Consider the following 26,587-nt stretch of genomic DNA (forward strand, 5'->3'; position numbering starts at 1 on the left):
CAGGCAGAGGGAGAAGGGGCGTCCAGGGCCAGGGGCAGGGGCAGGGATGGACAAGCCTCAATGGAAGGTCTGAACCCTGAGAGGGGAGCCTGCCCTTCCGGTCCCTTCCATCTCTTGCAAAAGTCTCCAGCTCATCCAGCTATTAGCCCCTCAATTCTGGGATTCTCCGATCAACAGCAACCAGGGCAGAAATGGGCTTTTATTTCGCTCTGTCAATATTTTTACATTCCGTGAGCATGCTGGGGCACCATTACTTAAGGCTCACATTTTTCTCGCGATCATGGTATTTGGCTGTTTTACGAGATTGCCCACAGTCACCTCCTTAATTTAAAACGCATTAGACAGAGACTGCACTTCATGGAGGGGAAATCGCAGCTGAGGGTGACCACGGCCACAGTCTCTCACTTTGCATTTTAACCACTGTTGGTGCCTGACAAGGCTGTTGCTTCATTAGCAAAGATGGGAAGCTTAGAAGAAAAACGGATCTCTTCTCCTAAATGAACTGTCAAGGCTGGATTTCCCTCCCCGATAGAGAAACTTGAACAAACATATGCCGGCCACTCCTAATGCTGTCTTTCCTAGACAGGGTGGAGACTTTTCCTTCCGGATCCACGATCAAAGCAACTTCCGATCAACATCCTGGTTCTCAAAACAACATGGGTGAGCTCTCAGTTAACGGTCTACTGTGTACCACGCAGCAGACATTTCCGATCTCCCTCATGTCTCGACATCCCCATTTTATAGAGGTGAAGGCCGAAGATGTTGGAGGATGGACAAGTGATTCAAGGCTAAACCTCTCATATTAAAATCCATGGACTTTCTTGTAAAAACACTAGCAATGGGGGGAGATAACGTTTCACCCTTATTACGAAGGAGGGATAATACTATACGTGTTTCTCAATCTTCGCAAGTTATGAAAGGCCAAGTATTTACAGATGGGGGAAAGGAAATGTGGGAAAAGAAAGTTTAAAAGGCCACTCCAGGGGCGCCTGGGTGGCTCAGTCAGTTAAGCGTCTGACTTCAGCTCAGGTCATGATCTTGCAGTTGGTGAGTTCAAACCCCACATCAGAGCCTAGAGCCTGTTTCAGATTCTGTGTCTTCCTCTCTCTCTCTTTGTCCCTCCCCTGCTCACACCTGTCTCTCTCTGTCTCTCAAAAATGAATAAGCGTTAAAAAAAGAATTTTTTTTTAAAGGCCACTCAAGGTTGGCGATCAAGCCAGAACTCGAACCCACAGTAGTCTAAGAGGAAAAGCAAGCTCTTCTAAATATAAAGTATGACACAAGGAGATGGAAAGAAACCTTCCTCCTAGGGTAATTTCTGACCCTTGTCTGTATGTTAGAAACCACACACCTGAATTACTTGTTTTCTTGCACAGAGTTCAGAACGGTGCCTCTCAGGGCATCTAATAAGCAAATACTGCAATCCCTTCTGGAAAACTCACTCAAAGGCCTCCCTGAAACAGCTCAGGTTTGGTTTTGTTATTTTAAATCAACCAACTCTACAGGCTACAACTGCACACAATGGCTGGGAATGAGACTGTTGTTTTCACTTCTCATTTCCAGGTGTGAAGACCAGAGACCTCCCTAAATAAAAAGCCACAGATTCAGCTGCGAAAGGGTTTTACAGATCTGGCAGGGTTTGACTCTGGGATTGGAACCGGGCTCTGGCCCCCTGACAGCTGCTTCCATTTCCAATCATGCCATAATCACAGAATGTCAATCTGGGGTTTCTCTATGGTGCTGCGAGGGTGACGGCAGGCAGCACCCCGGGGGGGGGGATGTCACTGCTGGGGTCTCACCTCAGAAGTGGCCCTATGTGCAGGTCACACAGCACAAAAGGCCACACACAAAGGCCAGCAACCTGACTTTCAACAACAAGGACTAGATGTTTTCATTCTCTAGACGTGACAATTTTCAAGGCCAAACGGAAGGTACAGAGAGTACACAGGGTATAATGCAACTGCTTGATTCAGTATCTTAAATTTGTTTCTGTTTTGCAGCCAAAAGGAATTCTCCCACAGAAGGCCCCCAACTGGGCAAGGCTCCAGCACAATGACTCCAAGGGCAGGTGCAGCGGACAAGAGAGCTCACTCCAGGAGGGCTGACCCACCAGCCCACGTCAGGTGTCATACCCTTTAGCTTCATTTGTGTCCTCTGCAAACAAAACAGGTCCTACTCCTGGGACACAGATTCCTCTTGTTTTAAAAGTGTCGCAGACATCTTTGGCTGCTCAGAGAGGAGGCTGGCCTCAAACAGGACCACAGAGGGACCAGTGTTTTCATACATTGTCTGTAAGGGTTTTCTGATTTTCTCTCATCCTGCTCATTTCCAAAGTTACTTAAAACACAAAAAGAAGCTGCAAAGAAAGAAGAGCATCGTAAAGGTACTTAGAAGTCTGTCTTCTTTGACTACTTCTTTTCACGAGTTCCTGGATTTTGCAAAAAGCTGCATTCCCGAAAATTTCCACACAAATCCCATTTCCATCAATTCGACCTGGTTCCCAATCCCCTGGGAGTAAAAACAGCAGCTCAGTGATAAAACTCTGGATTTTTAACTCAGGACGTGGCTTAACATGAGTGCAACTATCATGCTGATCAAATCAATTTCAAAACACCTGAATGAATAGCTAGCAGACACTGCCCATTGTTTTACGACCCTGAATTCTCCTTGAAATTAGGTTGAAATAGGGATGTCTGGGTGGCTCAGTCAGTTGAGCGTCCGACTTCAGCTCAGCTCATGATCTCATAGGTTGTGGGTTTGAGCCCTGCGTAGGGCTCTGGGCTGGAGGCTCAGAGCCTGGAGCCTGCTTCTGATTCTGTGTGTCCCCCTCTCTCTGCCCCTCCCCTGCTCATGATCTGTGTCTGTCTCTCAAAAATAAATAAATGTTTAAAAAATTTAAAGAAAGGAATTAGGTTGAAATTAGGGAAAAGTCACAGGCCTCTCATCCTACTGCATACAGACATGATTTCAAGGGAAAAAGAAAGAGAGGAATAAAAGGAAAGAAGGGTCTATTTGGAAAAAAAAAAAATCACTTAATTCTTACTCACAACTAACAATGAATGGTTCTTTTCTTCGCGTTATATTTGAGACTCTCACTTGCAACCGCTTTTTAAAAGAGTATCTTCGTTTAAATTTGAGACATTTAAATTATAAATGCAATACATGCACATCACAGCAAATTCAGTCATAAGGAAGCACATGAGTCAGGCTGTAAGGGAACCCTGGTGCCTGGTACCCTGGCCTGGGTCAAAAATCTGCTTCTCCCAAGCACGGTGGGTCACCTACAGAAGGGGACAACTTAGACTCCCTGCCCACACACAGGGATAAAAGGAATAAATAAAAGGAGAAATGGCCATCTCAGTACCATTCACTCCCCGGCCTCTGCAACACCAAAACTCTGCCCACTTACATCCATTTCGTGTCTAAGCGCGAGCGTGTGAACATCTCGCCTCTCTCTCCTCTCTCCTCCCCAAATGCTGATCCGAAAGTCTGATCCATTTCAGTAAATTCGTGAAAGCTCTGAAATTTTAATTTCATAGTGAATCAACATAAATGACTCGGTAAAGCTTTCCATGGTTTATCGTGAAGATGCAGTGCTTGGAGAGAGAGAGAGACAGAGAGAGAATCATAATAGCTCCTACCGTCACCTACGCACCTCGTCTCAAGGACACTTTAGTGACACATTCATTATTGTGGCTCTACAGAAAGGCAAGGGTATGTTTTCTCATCTGAAGTCTTAAGAGATAAGGTAGACCTCTCAGGGTCAGGAACCAAACCAAAGGCCATGACTAGCCCAGGGTGGGCTGCTCTGACCTCCACTAAGTACCTACCCTAATTACTACTTTTGTAAGTTTCTTCTCACAAAGCCCCACACAGAAAGAGCGGCTCACAGGACCAGAATCCTGTTTTCCCTCCTGAGAACAAAGATTCTAGAAGCCAACAGGTCACTCTCTAGGGAGAGCCTTTCTCCTAACGGTTTCTTACGCATCCTTCTAAAAATGTTATCCATATAAAACCATGAGAGGAGGAGGTGTGGAGTCACTTTTTGTTTTAAAAATATCTTTTATTTTATAGCCTTCTGCATGAATTTTAACAGGAACACGCACCACTTTCATAATTCATTTAAAAAACTACCCTTTTAATAAAAAGGCGGTAAGCCATGCTACTTTAGGATAAAAGGAAGCAATTACCACTGCAGAGGGGAGAGGGCATATGATGAAGACTACCACTTCACGCCCTTGAGCAAAGGTCCTGAAATCAAGCTGAAGGTGGGAGGTGACAGAAGAACCATGTACTGACCCCACATCCTCCCCTGTATGAAGGCTGCTGTTTAAACCTACCTCCGGCTGACGAAGTGGTTCCCTTAAAATCCAGCAAATTCTTGCCAGGTGCCACTATGTGCCTCGAGTTGCTGCAGAAGCTCTCCAGGGGCCCCAAGGCTGCAGGGGAGACCAGCAGCATGCGGGTAGGGCTGAGGTGGCCCACTGCGGCACCACCATGGGGCAGGATGGGGCGTGTGAAAGATGGGTCTTAAGGAAATGCAAAGTGCAGCATGGGGAGGAGATAGGAGATGAGGGCAGAGCTGGTCCATTCTAGATGTCACAGTCAGTTACAGGCCTTAAAGCCTTGGAGGGAAGAAAGATAAACCAGAGTCAGGGCTGCAAACGCAGGCGACGAGGGGCGCCTGGAGAGCGCTGAGAACTGGGCGGTTATGCCAAGTTGGAAGAGAGTCCCAAGGATTTCAAGCAGGGGCACGGGAGGGTTGGGTTGTTCCTCTGGTAAAAAGCACACAAGGCGATGTGCGGAACACAGAGAAGGGCCGCTGTAGGAGGGAGGGCAACTGGGAAGCCGTAATAGTAGTCCAGGGAAGAGATGGTGGCCACGGTGTGGAGGACAGGTCACCCTCCACAAGATGGGGGACAGGAGCGAAGATCACAGTGGTCAGAGAGGTCTGGTGTCCAACACTGTGCAGCGGTCAAGAGAAGGCCGTGCCCACCGCTGAGGAGCTGGCCCACCCCCTACCCCACTCCTCCCGGAAGGGCAAGACTGCTAGCTTTATAAAGGCGAATGACTCTCAATAAATAGAGCTCTTAATTTCAACCTACCAGCTACTAGCAGCCCCATAGTATGGCTCTAACGCCCCCTTGGAACTTTGTCTCAATCCAGCTGAAGAAATTGTGAAAATTAATAAAGGGAAATCTTATTTCTTAAAAGAAATCGAGAAATTTGGCAGGGGGCGCTCTCATGCCCTATCACTTGTCATGAACTGCAGACCCAAAGGAAGACTCGGCCTTGCGGGCAATTGCTACTTTACTACCCACTCAGCAGGAGAAGAAAGGCTTTCCTCGTCGCCCCAGCAACAGCCCAGCCAATGAGAGGCAATCATGACTCAGCCAATGAGAAGCCACCATACTTCCAGCTTCCCGTTCCTCCAATGGTCTCTTTGTTTATAACAGCCCTTCAGACTTCCCCCTACCTTCTGTAAAAGAGTTGTTCCCTGCTTTGTTCTCCAGAGTTGCCTAGGATTTTTGCCTTGGCTTCTGGGTCCGTGAGCGCAATTGTCTGCTATTCCCTACTAATCCCATGTTTGCTGGTAAAATAACTGCCAGTTTTATCTTTAAGTTTAACAAAATAATGACACAACAGGGCTGCTGCCACTTCTTTTCCATTAGATTCTTTTTTTTTTAAGTTTATTTTGAGAGAGTGAGCAGGAGAGGGGCAGAGAGAGAGAGAGAGAGAGAGAGAGAGAGAGAGAGAGAATCTCAGCACCTAACCCCACAGAGGGCTCAATCCCACCACCACGAGATCAGACCTGAGTCGAAATCGAATGAGACACTTAGACAACTGAGCCACACAGGGGCCTCCCATTAGATGCTTCTTGGTCGTTGAGAACCCAGACTCTACCCCCAAATACCACTTCCCTCCATCTTTCCTTCCTACTGGCAGCCAAGAAGATAAGGAGACCTTCCCTTCAGGGGGATTTGCCACAAAACCAATGCATCTCCTGAAGATGCTTCCTCATACTGTCCTCACCTGATCCTGCCGCTCCCAGAGTGACGCTCTTAAGCGTTCAAGGCACCTTCCCCTGAGAATCACTGCCCAGCCATAGACCGAGATAAACTCCTTTCCTCTTCTCTTCCTACTCTTGTATCTGATTAAAAATATATTCCCTAGTCCCTTATGTTCTTACCCCCAGCTACAAATCCCATTTTCTCCACAGCAAACACCTTCCCCTTTCCGTCTTGGGCCTTTAGAGAAGAATATCAAGGGCATATTGCCTAGGTTGGGACATCAGTCCATGTTCTCGTTCAAGGGTTGGAAAACGAAGACCAGTGGACCAAACATGGCCCACTCCTCCATTTTAGTTATCTCCTCTTTAGAGTTGAAAAGGAACGAGGGCTAAAGGGGAGTAGGAGACAGGATCACAGTATCTTAGCATTTGTATTTCCAGAAAACTTAATTTTACATGGGTCTTATTTCAGAACAGATTTTAGATGGCTATAACAAATCAAGAATAATTTTAAGGCAATTCAAATTCATACCAATAAATAAATAACCAGCCCTAAATCTTGGTCCTATAAAACTGTAAGATATCAGATCCAAAATGAATGGAACACTACAACTTTTAAAATGGATGTTATAACCTGTCCAAGATCTCTTAACCAATGAATAAGACACTTTGTATAATGTAGCCCAAAAAAGGCAGAAAAATGTATACATACTCGGTATCTCCGTATACTAATATCAAACTATAGCACCTGTGGGCAATGCATTTATATTAAAATTTATACTGGGGGATCTGGGTGCCTCAGTTCGTTGGTGGTCTGACATCGGCTCAGGTCATGATCTCACAGTTCATGAGTTCAAGCACAGCATTGGGCTGTGTGCTGACAGTGCAGAGCCTGGAGCCTGCTTCAGATTCTCCGTTCCCTCTCTATCATGCTTGCTCGCTCTCTCTCAAAAATGAACATTTAAAAAGTTTTAAAAACTAAAAATAAAATTTATATTAATTTATATTAAAATGTATTTCTAGTATGCGCTCCCTTAATATTACAGTAATTTCCAGTTAGTCGATAAACACCTGCAGACAGTGTTAGCATGAGACCAAGCTAAATTTAAATCAAGTTAATTTGAATCATGATTTAAATCGTCAGTCAAGAAGAACTGGTATCTTTTTTAAAATTAAAGGATGCATACTTATTTTTTGCCATAAGAGTAAGACACTTCATAAAACTCACAGATATATACATATATATACGCACCACTTTTTGAAAGAAACCATTATTTAAAGATGGTAAAAAAAACAAACTTTAAAATATTCCAATTATTTTTATCTATACTGTTACCATCCAGCCTTTACATATGCACATGTATTTTGCACACTCAAAACCATCCTTGGTCTTTCAATAGATTTTTCTCTTATTTTGCAGCTATATCAGGAACTCCAATGCAGCTGCTATGTGTATCAAAATGAAGGCCCCATTTGCATCACTAAAAGACCATCTTCTCTCAGTGAGTCATGGGTATTTTTCCACAGTGTATTTAAACTACATAATCAAAACAACTTATAAACTTATAAACAACTGTTTTCATCAATAAAAAAGGGTAGCTTTCCTTCAACTACAAATCAATTTACAAGAAGAGGCTTAGTTTAGTATCTTTAACTGCTAATCAATAAACATTATTCCTTGTAGCTAGTGCTTATTTTAGTCACAGCCCTAAAATACATTGGGGTGGGGGTGGGGCGTTCTCCCAGCAAAGCCCCAAAACTCCCAAGCAGTTAAGGATTAAATGGGGCCCCTAGAAGTGAGGACACAGTTAGAAATGAAAATGGAGAAAACTGTTTCATTAGGTAAAGATTCCAAATATTATATAAAGGCACATTGGTCCAGCATTCAACTAACAATTTTACGTATCTTTACTAGTAACTCCAAAGCACTTGGCGAGCTTCTCACACTTGTGTTTATTTTGTTCTGTTTGGCTGGGCTAAGGGAAATTTGTCTCAGGTAGCTTTGGTGTTAAGTACATTCTCTCGCATTCTTATATTCTAGAGCTCTAGTAACTTCTTTAGACTGTAAACAGGTTATTAACAAAACACTTTGTCATTTAAGTTCATTCTGAACGCAAGTTATACATTTTGGTAAAATATTTAACGTCTGTCACATCTTGAATTAAATACCTCTGACATGCAATGTGCTTTTAAGCCCAGTAAAAGAATTCTATTTCTTAAAGACAAGCAATTATGATATAACTACTTCTTTGAAATAGAATATTTGATCTAAAAAAAAAAAAACAAGTGAAATGAATTACCTGAAGTTAGTAAAAAGACTCTGCAGGGCTCTGGAATAGCACAGCCCCAGGATATGCAAAAGTACAGAAGGAGACCGGCAACATGATCTCGGAAATTGTTTAGCTGTGTTTTTTTGTTTTTTGTTTTTTTTTTAAGTTTTCTAGATACAGTTAGCTCAAGGACACAGGAGTTTACAGTAGCAGAGGCTGCCGGTCAAAGCTCACCATGTGTGTGCCAAGGGTGACCTGGCTGCATTTCTGCAATGTCCAGACCTCTGGGCCGATGGGGGGCCCTGGGTGTGTTTGGGGCAAAGTATCCCCACATGGTCGGTGAGGGGGGACAACAGGTATGATTCCTGTGGGGTTTCCTCTTCCTCGTGGAACCCCACTTGCTTTCTCTTGCCTTTCTCTATAAAGCAGAGTCATGCCTTGACGCCTGGGTCCAGTACATACTATGACTGAACAATGAGTACAGTCTCACAGTTCAGGGCCCCAGCCGTGTCACAATCTGATAGAAGCCCACATTCTGAGACCCTCCTGCCCGGTGGCCCTTCTCTTCTTCTTCCAGAGACAAGGCGCCAAGTAGCACGGCCTGACGATGCTTACGCTGGCGGAGCAGCAAGGGCAAAAAGACAGCCTGCCACCCCACCCTGTCCATCTTTCCCCAGGGACAGCAGGTAATCTTTCTCCGCCTACCTTTCGGCGAGGGCCTTGTTAGAGGGACAAAAAATAATTCTCTTTCACATGCGTTAGAAAGTCTAATATTTTGTCACACAGAAATGAAAAATAAACCTAATCTAAGCTGTCATAGAATCATGAAACGCCTCTGGCAATTCTATCAAAGTATGTAGACATGTACGGACTCTTTGAAGAAATGCAACTACAGTTTATCAAGTGTGATTTATAAGCAACACTGATGTAGCTGGTAGATAACACTGCTGTGTAATCATTAGTAGTCAGACAACAGCCATGTGGACACATCAATTATGGGCCCCACTGCCAAAAGCCCTTGAGATCTGGGAGATTAACAGCCAATCCTCTGTTTTACAAGCTCACATCAAAAAGAATATTAATAAGAGGAGGGGCGATGTGAAAGCTTGTCAGAGTAATTCAGCCACTAAAACAAGGCATTTTTCTCCCTTCTCTGTGTCGAATTGGCCCAAGGAAGAAGCTGGCATCCGCTACAAAGTACGACGCTGCCAATTTCTTGGAAAATGTTTTTCACTAACATATGGGAACTTGCAAGGGTCTGCAAAACTGCTACTCGGTGAAGAAAGACAAGCAAGCCTTCTTCGCATCCCTTTTTTAATGCTGAAAAGAGACCAGTGGAGTTATTACTCAATTATTTTTAAATCAATATGTGTGGTACCGACACCCAGGAGCTTTTCCTCTACCCTAAAATCGAAAAAATTTGGAAAACCTCACATATTTCGTAGCCTTCCACCATCCACCAAAATTTACTTAACTAAAAGAAACTACGGAGTCCCAACCAGCACCTTAATGAGTTCCGTCAAAGACACGTGGTTCTTCCCAAAGTAGGACAAAAATCAAAATGTGCGGTCTCTGACTCTGAGGACTGAGATTCCTTTTTTTTTTTAAATTTTTTAATGTTTTATTTATTTTCGATACAGAGAGAGACAGAGCATGAGAGGGGGAGGGGCAGAGAGAGAAGGAGACACAGAACCAGAAGCAGGCTCCAGGCTCTGAGCTGGCTGTCAGCACAGAGCCTGACGCGGGGATTGAACCCACGAACGTGAGATCTGACCTGAGCCGAAGCCGGAGGCTTAACCGACTGAGCCACCCAGGCGCCCCGAGATTCCTACTTTCCAGAGGACTCCGGACCACAGAGTTAAATCTCACTGATATTTCTGCAGTTAAGAATTAAACCAGCTCCCCCAGTCCATACCCCAAAAGCGTCTGTGAATATCCATGCCGCAGGCCTCGCATTTACTTCCACGATATCAGTATTTAACACACGCACCAGTGAGGATTGCTTTATTTTTGCAAATGATCGGATTAAACCTAACAGCTGGCAGCTAAGCGTTTAGTGGGGTTCCAGCAGGCCCCCTAATATATGAACAGCAGCCGCACTACAAGACGCAGGGCCTGGGCTTCCTTGCCACTAGGAAATTGGTAAGAAATTGGTTTGCTATTTTCATTTGTAGAACACTCTGCAGGGACAGAGTGTTTTCCTAATATTTCAGTTGTTGCTCCTCCTTTCACAATCAGCATGGTGTAGTGGGAAGCACGTGAGGGGAGGAAAAAAGCATGGGGGCTCTGTTGCCCCGCAGTCGTCAAGCTGTTTGGCCCCCAACTAAGTCACTTAATTCAAGGGCTTGCTGACAAGCAACTGTTAAATCAAAAACTCTTTACCTAGGGTTCAAAGGCTTCGTGGAGTCTACGACACCAGGTAATTATCGCAGCAAAGGTTTGTGTATTTACACACTGGGGCACTTTCTATGTTTCCTTTCCCCAGAAGAGAGAGCTCATAGATGCTCAATAAAATTGTAACCCAAAAGAGACTAAAGAAGCACTGAGCTAGTGTTGCGTCAAGTCAGGGGCAAGAGCAGGACTTCTTTTTCATTACACTGCACACTGTACACACCTTGAGTCATCAGCCTGTTTCTGTACCTGCTAAACCAGAGCAATGACAAGCTTGCTAAAGACTGTGAAGCCCATCGTAAAACCAGTGGCTGCGTGGCTCAGTCGGTTAAAGATCCAACTTTTGATTTCGGTAGGTCAAGATCTCAGTTCATGACTTTGAGCCCCACACTGGGCTCTGCACTGACAGAGTGGAGCCTGACTGAATTCTCTCTCTCTGTCCCTCCTTCTTGCACAATCTTTCTCCCTCTCTCAAAAACAAACAAACAAACAAACCAACAAACAAAGGATATGGCTTCAGAAGTACTTAAACATAATTTAAGGTGTTTTTCAATTCAACAAACATCCCTCGCACAGCTAAATGCTAGTGGTTGTACAAAGATGAAGAATTATTGATTGCATGTTTGATATTAGAAAGCAGAGAGCCTTCTGAGTAAATTATTTATCTGGGAAACTTACTTACTTGGAGGAGGAAGGGCTCAGAAGGCAATTACCCCTAGACCCTGTACTCCAAAAGATGCTCAGTGTCATCAACAACATCTTCTAATAATACAACGCATTATAATATTTTTCACAACTTTTCTAGCAAAAGCTCTCTTAATGTCAGAAAAGTATATGACTTAGCACGAAAAGAAACGTGGGCGTGCCCGGGCTCTGTAACACAGCAATACGTCAGAAAAAGACTCTCTGAATAAACACGTATAGTTTCAATCTATTAAAATGTATACTGGCCAAGTGTAGTTTTTTGAAACACATTTTTAATAACATGTTGAGTTTAAATGGCCAACTTCAAGGTTAAAAAATCAAGCCACTGTTCCATTTAACAACAGATATGACTATTAATGACCAAGACTGTAATGAATGATTATATACCAAAGCTGTCCAAATGGGCCATGCTCCAAGTTCTTGGACAAATTTCACCACAGATAAAGGGGCCAAATTCATCCTTGAGTTCCTAAGATCTTATTACGTTCCACACTCCAGGGCTGGCTTTTTTTTTTTTTTCCAAATTAGATTGTTACCCTGGTTTAAACAATTTTCCCATGGTCACACCTAAGCTTTAAGCTGTAATTGGCACTTCTCTCTTACTTGAATAATGACTTTTTTTTTCTCTCTCTAAGAGTAGCCTTCCACGTCAACCCTGAGGGTTTGGTGAGTGACAAAAAAAAAAAAAAAAAAATCATCAGACAAAAATCAGCCAGCAACCAGGATGCCAGTGTAATCTGTTATTCTGACACAGCATAACCCTTCTGGCTAAAGCATCTTTATCTTGATTCTTTAAAATTCAACAGACATGCTCTACCAGAACCAGCAAAACAGGTGCGGTGCAAGCGACCTTTACAGATGACAGTGCTTTAGAGAATTAAAAGTGCCACATGAATGTAAGATAGAAAAAGAACCGGGTAATTCCCAGCAATGCTTTTGCCTGTGATCTCTACATGGAAGAAAGACAAAAGACGTGGACCCGGTGGAGCCAGCCTTGAGGCCCTCCTGCTTCTGCAACCCTGCGAAAAGCAGACCCAGCCGAGCGAGCATTTCCTGACGGTGCCCTGCTGTCTGGCACAGCGCTAGGTGCTGAGAACATAGAGGTGCATGAGGTGGCGTCCATCCCCTCCAAGGTCTCGGGCTAGCAGGAGAAACATGCGTGCACAGAATACAGCAATAGACGGAGAGAGGCTCAAGCCAAAGATTCAGTCTTGGGGCCAGGAGGAGGAGAAGCGACATAACTAGAAGGGCACTCAGATAAACGTAATCCAGGAGGAAACTAAGCCCCAGGGATACAGTGACATTTATGTCGGATCTTGAAAGAAGTCAAACGCAAAGCATCCAACAGGACCCGGTCTCCCCGTTCCCATTCCAGATTTCATGATCCGCCTGGATCACGAACGAGCCGGGCAGAAATCCGAGCAAAGGGCCCCGCTGCAGAGACCGCTCTACCTGCAGACCCCGTGTGGCCACCACGGCAGGATTCATTGGCTATGCTCTGCTGGCTATGAGGGCGGGACAGCAAACAACTGGCAATTTTCCGAAGCTCAGCTGACCAGAAGAGATGACCCCCACAGATCAGACCTATGGCAGCATTACAACTGCAGGCTTTACACGCTCCCAGAACATGTCCTCCGGCCTGCATGGAAATTATCTACACGCCACTAAACCAAAATGGCCAACTAAGCACAACTGTGGTTCATCTTTACTGCTTAAGCACGTGGCTGTGCAGGGCGTCCGCGCTAGAGGGCTGGAGGAAACACGGGGGAGGGTACACACCTGGCTGTGAACATTCCTAGGGCTGCTGCTGCAAACCCTAATCCCCCCTGCTCTACCGCCCCGCTGACCAAGCACACTAATGATCCACCTGTAAAACACTTAATGAAGTTGTATTTAAGGCAACTGCGTGGGGATTTTTTTTAATGTTTTATTTTTAGGTTTATTTCTTTATTTTTGAAAGAGAGAAAGATAAGAGAGCGAGCGAGGGAGGGTGCAGAGAGAAAAGAGGAGAGATGGAGTCCCAAGCAGGCCCTGCACCGTTGACGGACCCAGACTCAAGCAAGACTGGAACGTACGAATCACGAGATCATGACCAGAGCTGAAATCAAGAATTGCTAGCTTAACCACCTGCACCACGCAGGCGCCCCTGGGGGTTCTCTATAAAGAATGTTTAAAAAAAAAAAAAAGAAAAAACCCATAAACAGGAGATACTAATATCCATTCCTAACATTTGCTTTTGAAAGGGGGGAGGAAAAGACATCTTCAAATAAGCTATCTGAAGCTGTTTCTAAATGCACACAAAGGAGTACCCCTGTGGAGCTAGAGAATCAGAAGAGAAGTAGGGAGCCTAGAACTGGGTATCTGGGGAAAGGAAAATAATTAAGCACTCTTTATGTGTTTCAGATGCACAGCTCTGGTAAAGAAACCATGATTTAAATGAAGGGTTTAAGGATTCTGGATTATCTGATCAAACACTATGCTTTATTATTTATTAGAGAGGATGAATAAACACTATTTATTATAAAAGCGTGACCCCAAACGCCAATAAGATAAATATCATACTCACCTTCCCACTGGAGACTACAGAGACAGCCAAATACCACCAAAGCAGTAAGAGAAAAAAAATGTTTAATAATCTCAAAAGAAAGGTCTTCTTACACCAATATGAAGCCCAGAAGCCACAAGAGGAAATGAATAATAAACCTGACTACATAATTTAAGATACTTCCACAGAGGAAAAGAAAAAACTTGCATAAACAGCATCAAAAGGCAAATGAAGAGATGGGGGAAATATTTTACAAGCCCATGAGAAGATTTGCAAAATGTAAAAAAAAAAAAAAAAAGTGTATGTAATTAATATACACTGAAATACTTTAAATCAATAAAAAATGGCCAAGAGTTCACCAGAAAATGAGTCAGAGGTTATGCATTGTCAATATGTAGGAAAATCAAGAGATAATAATGGTTTGTTAACATGAAAAGGAGAAAATTAACAAGTTACCGTTAGATTAGCACAAATTAAAGCCAAATTATTATAATTCACAGTGTAAGTTAACTTGCAGAAATACAGGCATTTCATGTCCCACCATTGGTGGGAATGTAAATCATGCCATCAAGTTGGGAGACAAATTCTGTGATATATGTGTACAAAGACGTCCACTACAGCATTCTGTGACTGAAAAAGACTGTAAACAACTATGTGCTACTGGTGGAGAATCAGCTAGATAAATTATGGAATCAATGATAGAAAGGGAACCAAGATACCCAATATATGAAAAGAGCAAGGTGGAGATCTGTTTCTTTACTATGCTCTGATCTACATAAGGAGACAAGAAATATAAATACATACGCTTGAACATACGGAGACTATTTCAGGAAAGACATACAAAACTGTTCAAAGTCGTTGGCTCTGGGCTCCGGGGAGCAGGTCTAAGGGGGAAGTAAAACCTACTTTCCATTATATAAGATTTTAGTTCAGTTTAAACTTTTATAGATTCATGTACTATCTTACTTTTTTAAAAGTCAATTAAAAGGTATTTTAATAAATGCAACTAGTTTCTCAAGGCTCTAGAACAGTCTCCCAAATTGGAGGCATGGGAAATATCCAGCAGGTCTGCGAGAGGTATCTACCGGGAGGCAAAAAACAAAAACAAAAAAATAAATATATGTATACACAATTTATAGAATTTAAAGAATATATATCCTTTCTGTTTATACTAGTACCCCATTATTATAAGGTTTTCATTGTTTGGGGACACCTGGGTGGCTCAGTCAGTGAAGTGTCTGACTTCAGCTCAGGTCATGATCTCACAGTCCGTGAGTTCAAGCACCACATTGGGACTTGGATCTTCTGTCTCCCTCTCCCGCTCTCTCTTTATCTTTCTGACCCTCCCCCACTCTCTTGCTCTCTCTCACAAAGTAAACAGTTTAAAAAATCCTGAAGTTGTATAGTTTCTAAGGTTAATAATGATTGACTGTATGAATAAGACACATGAAAGCGCCTCTGCATGTCGCACACAACTAGAGACACGTGGAAAACATTCGCTCTGAGGAAACTAAAGGTCTCCTTTCAGTGGGGGAGGGTACCCTCTGAGGAAGCCACCATTTTTGTCCACTCTCTGAGAAAACATACACACACTTCATGATCTTGCCTGAGGAACAGAGGCAGAAATTAAGCTTAATGGAGGTTCCCAAACACTGAGATCCTTCTTTATACATGGCAGCCTCTCAAAAAGCCCCACCCTGTCCCATCTCTGCCTCTTACTCGGTTCCTCAGGGCTCCCTGGAGCCTGGTTCCACGCTCCTGCTTGAATTTTATCGCCAAGCACCTCTGCTTTCCCTCATCAGCTCCAGCCACCCAGGAGACTCCTAGATCAACCAAACACTATCCCTCCTTCAGGGCTTGTGAAGAGGCTGTTCCCTTCACCTAGAAACTTCTCTCCTCAGGGGCTCCAATGGCTGCCCTCACTGTATATCAGGGCCCTGCTCAAACACAAACAAGTATACACTCTCCTTGACCACCCTCTCTCTCTACCACCTCCCCCCTTCTCGATTCCCCGTGAAGCACTTAACACCTACCAAAATACATTTATTTGTTCAGGATAAACTAGAATAGAAGCTTCCTGAAAGCAGAAACTTTGTTCTCTACTGCATCTCCAGGACCCAGACTGGCTGTGGCATATATTCAAAAACTGTCAAGTAAAGGAATGAAGGAATAAACAGAGATCACATGGACACCTTCCCTGTTTCTAATATTTCTACCATCAAAACACAAAATAGTCCAAGATCGCAAACTGTAGGCGGAGGCAAGGAATGAAAACTATTATTGTCACTGTTGTCCACATTATCTGTATGAAAAAGAATTCCTGGGGCAACCTGGGCGGCTCCGTTGGTTAAGCACCCCTCTTTTTTTTTTTTTTTAATATTTATGTCTGAGAAAGAGAGAGAGAGAGACAGAGTGTGAGCAGGGGAGGGGCAGAGAGAGAGGACACAAAGAATCTGAAGCAGACTCCAGGCTCTGAGCTGTCAGCACAGAGCCCGATGTCGGACTTGAACTCAGGAACCATGAGATCATGACCTGAGCTAAAGTCAGACGCTTAACTGACTGAGCCACCCAGGCGCCCCTAAGAGCCCCACTCTTGATTTCAGCTCAGGTCATGATCTCACAGTTCCCGAGTTTGAGCCCTGCTTTGGGCTCTGCGCTGACAGCATGGATCCTGATTGGGATTTTTTTCCCTGTCTCTACCATATCCCCCCAACAACCCCTCCCCGCTGGGCTTGTGCTAGCTCCCCCCCACCCGCCAAAAAATTTCCTTAACATAGCAATAATATCCTGCACAAATGATAAAAATGAAAACCTCCAAATTTTTGTACCACAAAGCCTACCAAACCCCTGCAGCTATAGGTTTTCTGACTTCCCTCCTTTGCAATGGAGGACTCGTCCCAGCTCCGGAGGCCACGGATGTACCCATGCACCAGGTCGCTCCCACCACCATCCTCACCCCAATTCCAGGGCACCCTTCCCCCCTCTTTCTGTAGATTAGCTCCTTTCTTCTACCTCCCCTGTATCATTCCCATAAGCAAACAAGCTATTAAACAGACAAAAAAGCTATTTAACAGAGTGCCCTACTTCTAAAAAGGACAGTACATTCCCTGACTCCATGCTATCCCCCATAGAAAAGTGTGCTACACTCACCATGTTCTGTTTTCTTCACCTTCCACACAAAAGCCAAGCCCTCCAATCAGACTTGTATTAAGATCACCAACAGGGTGGGTCAGTCGGTTAAGCTTCTGACTCAGCTCAGGTCATGATCTCATGGTTCCTGAGTTCAAGCCCCGCAACGGGCTCTGTGCTGACAGCTCAGGGCCTGGCGCCTTCTTCAGATTCTGTGTCTCCTTCTCTCTCTGCCCCTCCCTGCTCTCTCTCTCTCTCAAAAATAAATATTTTGTAAGAATCACCAACAACAGTCATCTCTCCAAAGGCAACACTCCCTTCTGAGTCACATCTTAACCTTACTGCCTAGCAGCTTTTGACACATCATGACCTCCTTCTTGTTAGAATGTCTTCACCGGCCTTCCAAAACACCAGGCTGGATGGGTCTCCTCCTCTCAATGGACACAGTGCTGGCTTTCCCCTGATGCCCTACGCCTCAGCCCTGGCCTCATCATTCCCAATCATACTCACTAGCTGACCTTTCCCGGCACCCCAACTGTAAAGCCCACCCTTCTCCCAATCTGCGCCCCCAAGCACCGGTCAGCCCACGGAGCGCTCTCATTTGGCAGCCATGCAGTACAGCCAAAGTGTGCCCCAAATCTCGACTCGACCCACCCCCAATATTATAGATGTTATTCTTTTTTTGTTTTTTAATGTTTATTTATTTTTGAGAGAGAGAGAGAGCGAGCGAGCATGAGCAAGGAGGGGCAGAGAGAAGGAAACAGAGGATCCGAAGTGGGATCTGTGCTCACAGCAGACAGCCCGATGCAGGGCTCGGAACTCACAAACCTCAAGATCAAAACCTGAGCCAAAGTCAGACACATAACCAACTGAGCCACCCAGACGCCCTCCATGTTAATTCTTAATTCCCATCCATTCAACCCTCATTACCAAAGACAGCATGAGCACTTCTCACCACCTCCATGACCTAACCTATCCCACCCTGTCTTGCCAGGACCCCTGAAAAAGCCTTGTAACCCTATTCCTCAATTCTCTACACAGCAGTCACACACCATTTTTCAGAAACAAACTAAATCACGTCACTCCATTGCTCAAAATTCTCTAGAGGGTTCTCATTGTATTCACACTAAAATCCAAACTCTTCACCATGACCTACAAAGCCCTGCATGATCCGGCTCGTGCGCAACTCCCAATCCAATCTGGGCATGGTCTGCCTGGAACACACTCTATGTGTCATTATCTGGGCAGATTTAACAGCACGTGCAGTCAGCCAAGAGCGAGACCAGGAAGCACGTCCAGAAAAAGTGCAAACAGCCAATCACTGGGAGAACAGGCTTTGGTTCCCCTCAAGTCACCGTCAGGTGCTAGGTCCTTTCTTTCTCTCTTACATCAAGTTTGTACTTGACATGGCCCTCTACCTTGTAATTGGGCTGCAAAACCAAAGCCACATCACAGCTCTTTCAACCTCACCTCTTAAACACATGGTTCCCATCACCAAAGATCATAAAGAAACGTCAACAGAAGAGATTCTTAACAAAGAGGCAAATCTTCTACTCCGTTTTTCTAAGACATGTCTGGATTTCCAATGGAAATCTTTCCAATGGAAAGAATACCTGTGCATTTCCAGGCCAAAGCTTCAGAGGAAACAGGAAGTATCCCCACTTGCACAAACTATCAGGACCTCTGTCCTGCGGTGAATTGAAAAGAGTTGAGAGGTATGCCGGGGAGAGTTTATCTTCCTGGCCTGAGTTCCTAGGATTCCAGTAGCTCTGACCTTGATCTTGTACAGCTACCCTCACGGAACCTTTTCAGTTACACACTTTATTTCCACTATTTCTATGTCTCAAATCAAATTCATTAGACATATTAGAAACGTACAGACTAAGAAAATGCAGCTTATAAAAATGTATATGTATATATAAAATACATTAATGTGGCAAATAGAGATACATGACGTTCACACTACCGTCAAGTCTGTGCCTCGCTCCGTAACCTAATAGCAGTATCAATGCTTTGGATCTCCTATGCCTATCAGGTTCCTGTTTGAAAAACATTCCTTACATTAGTTATAAAACTCCCCTAAAATAGCCATTGTGAAATCAAGGCGGGCGGGGGGGGAGTGTGAGGGGGGCCATGTCAGACCCTGCTTCAACATCATCACTTACACCTTGTCGTCCGCTTCAAATATACTAAGAAACCTCTGCAGAAGAGGCTCTCTCCAAAACCAGCTTTAGGGGCAGAAACGATAACTGGCCCCAAAGTTACGATTCAATTAAGACCCCAGGAAAGCTCCCCTCCCTCTCCTCCTACCAGAAAGTCCCTACATGTGAATTCCATCCCTTGGGGTTTCGTAAGTCTGCTCACAAATGGGGGAGTGTGGCTCCACCGTGAAGTCACCTGAAGGTGACTAGCAGAGGGCAAAGCAGTTGACAAATAGAGAAATATTAGGCTGTAAACAGGGAGATACCAGAGGCAAAAGAAGGGTATTTTTATGGAAGGGACTTCACCAAGGAGATCAAGGCAAAGACCACTTCTGCTGTGGAAGCAGTGACTTTTCATTTATCTTGCTCTCTAATGGCCTCAAAGATCTACACTCACTCCTCCTTGGGAACCACCTCTCTGGCCTCTATAATGCAGCCTTTCCGTAACCTGAAAAATCACTGGCCCAACACAGCCAGTCTTCTGCTTATCTTCTTTACCCTGGAAGACAACCTTAAGCTCATTCCTTGAGCCACTTTAAAACACCAAGGGGGGCGCACCTGGGTGGCTCAGTCAGTTAAGCCTCTGACTCCGGCTCAGGTCAGATCTCACATTCGTGGGTTCGAGCCCCACATCAGGCTCTGCGCTGACAGCTACTCAGTGCCTGGAGCCTGTTTCAGATGCTGTGTCTCCCTCTCTCTCTGCCCCTCCCCCTCTCATGCTCTGTCTCTTCTGTATCAAAAATAAAAATAAAACATTAAAAATTTAAATAAATAAATAAATAAATAAAATAAACCACCACGGGCTCAATAATCTAATGCTGAGGGGCGCCTGAGTGGCTCAGTCAGCTGAGCATCTGACTCTGGATTTCAGCTCAGGTCATGTTCCCAAAGTTGTGGATCCAGCCATGTCTCTGGCTCTGTGTAGAGCATGGAGCCTGCTTAAGATTCTTCCATGCCCCTCTCTCTCTCTCTCTGTCTCTCTCTCCCTCTGCCCCCCTCCCCATTCATGCTCTCCCTCTAAAAATAAATAAATAACTTTAAAAACAATCAAATGTTAACACAACAGATACATGGTAAATGTAGCACATATAAATTTGCTTCATTTCTCCATATTTTCTGAATGTAATTTAATGTGTTTATATATAAACATATGGGCATATTTCCATTCTTGTGACAGAGATGTGTACACCTGCCTCCCTTAGAGATCACTATGCCATAAACCCTGGCCATCACCCTGGAACAAAGCGGATCCTATCAGTAGCCCCATGGCCTAACCTTCTCCTGTCCATGATGCACTACTTTTCTTGCCTCTAGGTCTCCTTACGATTCCAGGTAACATAAATAAAGTTCAAGAATGAGCCCTATCAGTCTACCAACTTCAAAGCCAATTTGTTGACTCAACATTTACGTCAGTAGCGTCCCAACTGCAACAGAGGAAGGGGCCAGGACCTATCCTTTAAGCTCTAATCTGAAGCAACCAGAAGAAGGTCTAAGAGCTTTGGCTCACGGCCATCAATCATGAGATCTGTGAAGGATAAATGGACGCTCAAAAGGGGCCACCTGCTTCCCCTGCACTGGCTGCCATCTAACCACCCCTTCCTGCCCAGGCTCCCTCTGTGAGCTCCACGGTGGCAGGGCAGATGTGAGAGCCCCCGGAGAGCACCACAGCGAGGGGGGACACCCGCCAAGGCCTGGGCAAGAGCAGTATTCCAGCATTTCCTCAGGTTTGATGAGGTAACTGTCACCTCCCTTTAATCAAGAATCAAAGGTGACAGGAAAGCCCTATATTCTCAACACACCTGAAAGGAAACCTACTTGGCGCTCAGGGAAGTCACACGTGAGCCAATACTTTCAAAAGGCACACACGAAGCCAGGAAACATTAAAAACTACCTCTTGCTCCTACGTGTTCATGCTGACTAGTGTAACAAATCCTCCAAGCTCCTCGACTGTGCATACATGAAGATGTGCAGTGCATGTGTTTAGAACTATAAAATGCACAAACACGCTATATTTAGTGACTTCCCGTTACTTTCCCTTCCTTTTTGTTGTTCAGTTGTTGTTTCCTGCACTCCCCTAGAGGAGACTTTGAAATCATTCCAGTTCTTACAATTAAACCTAACCATCTGGCCTAAAATCTTCACATTCACGAAATTAGTCACAGATTTTGTGGGTAAGCTGAGAAAGTAAACGCTGCGCTCAGTGCTAGGATTTAAACCACATCTACCACAGCAAAACACTCTGCAATAATCTCTCCAATTATGCACGCACAGTCAGGCTCAAATAGCACAGCGGCCACCAGACCTCGCCGTGCACAGAATCTTTGCACAGTGAGGAGGAATACTCTTTAGGTCGCAAAGTGAGTTACGACACATCCAAAATGAAATTCTTAAAAAAAAAAAAAAACCTGTGAGAATTTATTGTGCAGACAGAAAGATAAGACTGCACCCTGTTCAGATTTCACTGAAAGTGTCAGAAAAAGAAAACTCGACATGTTTAAGAATCAGTACACTTAAGGGCGCCTAGGTGGCTCAGTGGGTTAGATGCCTGACTTTGGCTCAGATCATGATCTCGAGGTTCGTGAGTTCGAGCCCCGTGTCCCGCTCTGCCTGACAGCATGGAGCCTGCTTCAGATTCTGTCTCCCTCTCTCTCTGCCCCTCCTCCACTCATGCTCACTCTCTCTCCCTCTCCCCTCTTCAAAAATAAACATTAAAAAATAATCAGTATACTTCACAAAAATCCAAACAAGGCCAGTGATTGCGTGTTCTCATTCCATCACTGGTAAATACTTATAGACATGACAACTTCAATCCATCTAACACGGGACAGTATGGTCTAGCCAACTGTCTGTCCACCTAACTCTGCAGCTGTACTAACTCCAGCTAAGTGAAAAACACGGATTGTCACAAGGAAATAGGGCACTTGAACTGATACAAGGCTTCTGGCCTCCCTAGTAGGCTTTCAAAGCAGACTTTAAGTAAGCCTTTAACGTGACTAGATACAAAATACCGGATGTTGGCATAAAAGTCATTTTCAGGGCATCTTAATAAGGTTACCATTCTCCATTTCACATTCTAATGGGCAAGAACAAGCTCCCACTTAAGCGGTACACAGAACAGGCCAGAAAGGAGGAACCAGAGACAAGGGGAACCCTCCTCACGACGCAGGATCTCGGCCCCAACTCCCCGTTCTTCAAGTGCCTGGGAGCGTGGACTCAACTCGCTGAAATGCCCAGGATGTTCAGGTGGTTTTTAAAACCTCACAAGCATTCACACTGTGGAGGCGCTGACAATTTGGTTAAAATAAAAATCTATCTTTCCAGGGAGGGATTCAAGCTGTAAAGAGTCTTCAAGTTTGCAAAACCTGTAGGCTGTCATAAATATATTAACACGCGCTTTGTTTATCTCTGCACTTTTGTTTTGGGTTGCTATGTAAACCTAGGTTGAGCACGTATTAACAGTCAAACAAAACCCCAAGAAATCAAATTTAGGTGAACATTTGCAGGGATTTACCCTCTTTGGTAAAACATCGGGGTTTTGGGCACGATTTTTTATTTAATTTTTTTTTTTTTCCAAAAAAAACCTTCTTAATACCTTGACACAAACGTCATCAATTTGGCGACTGTAACAGTGCTAAATTTTATGAGATTTCAAAGTTTAAAGTTTTAGAAATTACGTTGGATGCTCACAGAAATAAAACCCAGTTTCAGTAATACAGAAAATATTAATAGAAAAGCAGAATGAACAAATGTTCATTCCTGAATGAATAAAGGGCAATGAAAAGTCACTAGCTCGACAAGACAAAAACAAACCCCGTAGATCTGTATAATCATTATGCCCTCTTTTCCTCCTGTTGCTCACCACCCCCTCCCCAAAGAAAAGATTTGTGAAATGAAGCTATCAGCCATAATTTCTCGAAAATCAGCCCTTTTTTAAAATGATCGCAAGGCTCCCGGCTAGCTCAGTCGGTAGAGCATAAGACTCTTAAAATGATCGCGATACCAAAATAGTAAGACCAGAACTTAGGAGGGAAAAAAAAAAAAAAGGAAAAAAGAGGGGAGAAAACCCCCACCAGATCACGTTAAGCTAATCTGGCGTATTTAAAGTTCTAATTTTCATGTATGCATCAAATAACAAATCATTTTAACGTTCCAGAAGGAATGGGCGTTTACATGGCCAGGTTGGATACAAAGACATCCTATAGCAACCATACCTGTAAGTATTCGGAGTTGTTATTACAGTGACAATTTATACACAGAAAAGCACTTGGAGCTAAAGGGTTTCACTCCCAGGAAAATGAACGCAAAAATGAAAACAGTGCACTGAAGAGCATTCAAAATGAGACTTCTAGAAAACAACACTTTACCAGTGATTTCCTTGAACGATTCATACAAGGATTAGAGGGGCAATCTACAACCCCAATGGGAACAATGCCATCATTTCTGGTCTCCTGTTGAATATCATCTAGTCCTAAAAACGAAAAAGACATCCTGAAATTCTGGCTGCCAGGCAAACAGCCTGTACCCCACCCCCACCCTGCCCCCCAAACTCCTAAACCACTTCACTTCCGTTGCTGGAGAGCCACTTTCCATTTCGTACAATGGGCAAGAACCAATGAAATAGCGGGGAATTTCTGTAAACGGTCCCAATTATTCAAGCAAATGCACTGTCGGGCTGTTTTCACAAAGGCTTCCCATTTTCCCACACATCTTCTTTCTAACATTGACTCCCCACCTCCACCACCGCGTAAACCTGGTGGTCCCCCCTCATCTGAACAAACAGGGGAATTCACGGAGAGCTACTGTCCCTCTGTCACTTGGAAGAAACTTAAGCTAACGAGGCAACCAAGAAAGGACAAGGTGCCTCTTCCTTCCTCTCTCTCCTCTCTCTTTACAGCCTAAGAACACTTGGCCACGCAGTTCTCACCATTCAACAGTTCAGTCTCCTTTTGAGAAAAACAGGGGTAAAAACAGCAGAGCACAATCACGAAACAGAACACTGGGCGTTCAAGCTTTTACACCTTCCAGCCTCATTCTTCCACTTCCTGGTCCCTAGGATTGGGTGACCTAATAAATCTTAATCTGTAAATAAATGGTTTGCTCTACAATTAAACCATTCATTCTTTTTTTTTTTTTAACTGCTTGGCGGCTACCCAATCCAGAGACTTCTAGGCTCCTCCATTATTTAGTGCTCCCAATGGTTAAAAGGCAATAAGCTCATTTGGAGTTTATAAAACTATGCACCATCAACAAAAGCACGTAATGCTTCCAAGGCACACGGTGGTTTCCACAGGCACAATGGGGAGCTGTGTGTAGTCTCCCCCAAAACAAAAAGGCCCAGCCCCAATTAAGCACCCTGGGGGCCTTCAAAGCAGTTGGGCTAAGTTGCAAATGCAGCAAGATCCACTTGAACTCCAACTGTCTTGTGTGCTTTTCCTCCCAAGGTAGGGAAAAAGCCCGGGCAGACTGACCTCATTAATGGGTAATTAGTGAACCCTGGGACTTGAGGGGCCAGCACAATCGTGTCTATTGTGAGCATTTCACTATGGGGCCACTAATTTCTTTTCTTTTCTTTTCTTTTCTTTTTTTTAACCCAGGAGGTCTCTGCATTCTGAAAGACCCACATTTTAAATGTTTAAGGATTTCAATCAGGCTATGTTTTCTACTCCCAGTCATAGAGCAGGAAGAAAAGAAGCACTATAAAGAGGGATCCTACTTCTTTTGTGGAATTCTGGCATAGCTAAAAAGTTTTAAGTAAAATAACTTAAATAATTTATACTCCATAAGTAGGAAATACTAAAATAAATCCTGTTTCACACAAAGGGAACTAAATGCCCAACTCCTGATTACGGCGATTGAAAACAGTTTGTACAAAAACACCATCATACATCAGTATAGGGCTTTTACAATTATACGTGACCATGTTGGGGGGAAAAACCTCAACTGATCTATTTGTATGGGAAGGTGTTCCTTAAAACTAACAAAAAGTAAGGTGATCAACATAAGCACTTTACCATCACAAAAACTCACCACACGACTTCAAAGCTTATTATTACTGTTGATACCAATCTGCCAAGATGCTGAGGTCTAGAAAATATGCCAGTTTACATTATTTACCATCTTTCTGTATATATAAAGTCAGGGACCCAATGCTTTGGCACTAATTACTAGTATATTAGAAAGTAGTTAGTAGTTTTTAATGCAAGTAGTAAGTAAAGCTAAACTTGACCTTCTCAGCAACCAAGATCTTAACACCTCTAATATTTACATATCCGGTGAAATCAACACTTTCCTTAAAAAAAAAAAAAAGCCACTAACAAGGAGTAAATAGAGTTGGGAGGAATGATCTCCTTCAAAGGAGAACCATTCCAAAACCCCAAACCCAACATTCGGATTATGTACAGGGAGAAGGGGTTGGCCGATGACTATGCCTACTGTTAGCCCCACAGTTCCAACAACTTCCAGAAGGCAGACTCAGGGTCCAGGCGCAAACTTGTAGAATAACATTACTGCCCATAGTGACATCTTTAATGTATTTGTTAAGCCTATTAATCACCCAATTCGTTTATCTGGGGTTTACAGCTTTTGAATATCAAATGAAAAAAGATGAGAAGTGTATAACAAGTCTTTTGTGTTTGGGCCAAACAGACAAGCCATATTTGGAATTAAATTTTGTGTATCTGTGTTGTATTAAAACACCACACTGGGACCCCTCCATTAAAGTTAGGCCAGCAGCCTTGTTTTGTTTATTTTACAAATACTACAAAATTAATTTGCATAACAAACATATGTAATACATTCGAACAAATCTTGAAAAGATGGAAAAGGCTTATTAAGAGATGGGGAGACCCCACCATAATTGATGTGTGTGTGTGTGTGTGTGTGTGTGTGTGTGTGTGTGTGTGTTTAAATAAACCCAATATATGAAGCTTGGGGGGTGGGATGCAAATCCTGGAAGCCATTCCAAACAGTTGGAAACTCTTCCTCTTAAAGTAAATCCAAGGGCTCAAAAAATAAATATTCAAGAGCATTAATTTGTTTCTAGATGTGTGCGTGCAAGTAAAACAGCAGTCATAATGTGGAAATTTCAGTCACATTTTGCAACTAATTGGAAGCAGATTAGAATTCTGCCTCGGGGGAACGTTGTCAAACTAGAAGCTGGAGCAAATGAAGAAAGAGGTGAGGGCGTCGGGAAGAGCTGACAGATTTACAGCGCTCAGGGCTATAAACGGGTGCCGGGAGGGAAGGAGGGCGCGCCCCCCCCAAAACGGGGGCGCGCGTCCCCGCGCCACCGCCCCCCCCCCCGCCCGCGAGCGCATGGCAGCAGCGCATGCGGCCA

At 44.0% G+C, this 26,587-nt stretch overlaps 1 protein-coding gene and 1 long non-coding RNA gene across 4 annotated transcripts in view; one reads left to right on the forward strand and one right to left on the reverse strand.

Moving 5' to 3' along the window:
• ZNF608 (zinc finger protein 608) overlaps positions 1 to 26,587 on the reverse strand; it is a 113,842-nt gene that overhangs the window by 65,894 nt on the left and 21,361 nt on the right. The gene's annotated exons all lie outside the window — the stretch shown is intronic.
• Positions 7,447 to 24,361, forward strand: LOC115294104. Of its 2 annotated transcripts, XR_003909722.1 has the most exons (4): positions 7,447 to 7,512; positions 8,858 to 8,966; positions 23,405 to 23,464; positions 24,146 to 24,361. It is a non-coding gene; the product is annotated as an uncharacterized LOC115294104 (long non-coding RNA). The 2 variants fall into 2 exon arrangements; XR_003909721.1 differs by lacking the exon at positions 7,447 to 7,512 and having other exon boundaries at positions 8,831 to 8,966.

Source organism: Suricata suricatta, chromosome 6 (assembly GCF_006229205.1).
Source record: "Suricata suricatta isolate VVHF042 chromosome 6, meerkat_22Aug2017_6uvM2_HiC, whole genome shotgun sequence".
In the NCBI taxonomy this organism is placed as follows: Eukaryota; Metazoa; Chordata; class Mammalia; order Carnivora; family Herpestidae; genus Suricata; species Suricata suricatta.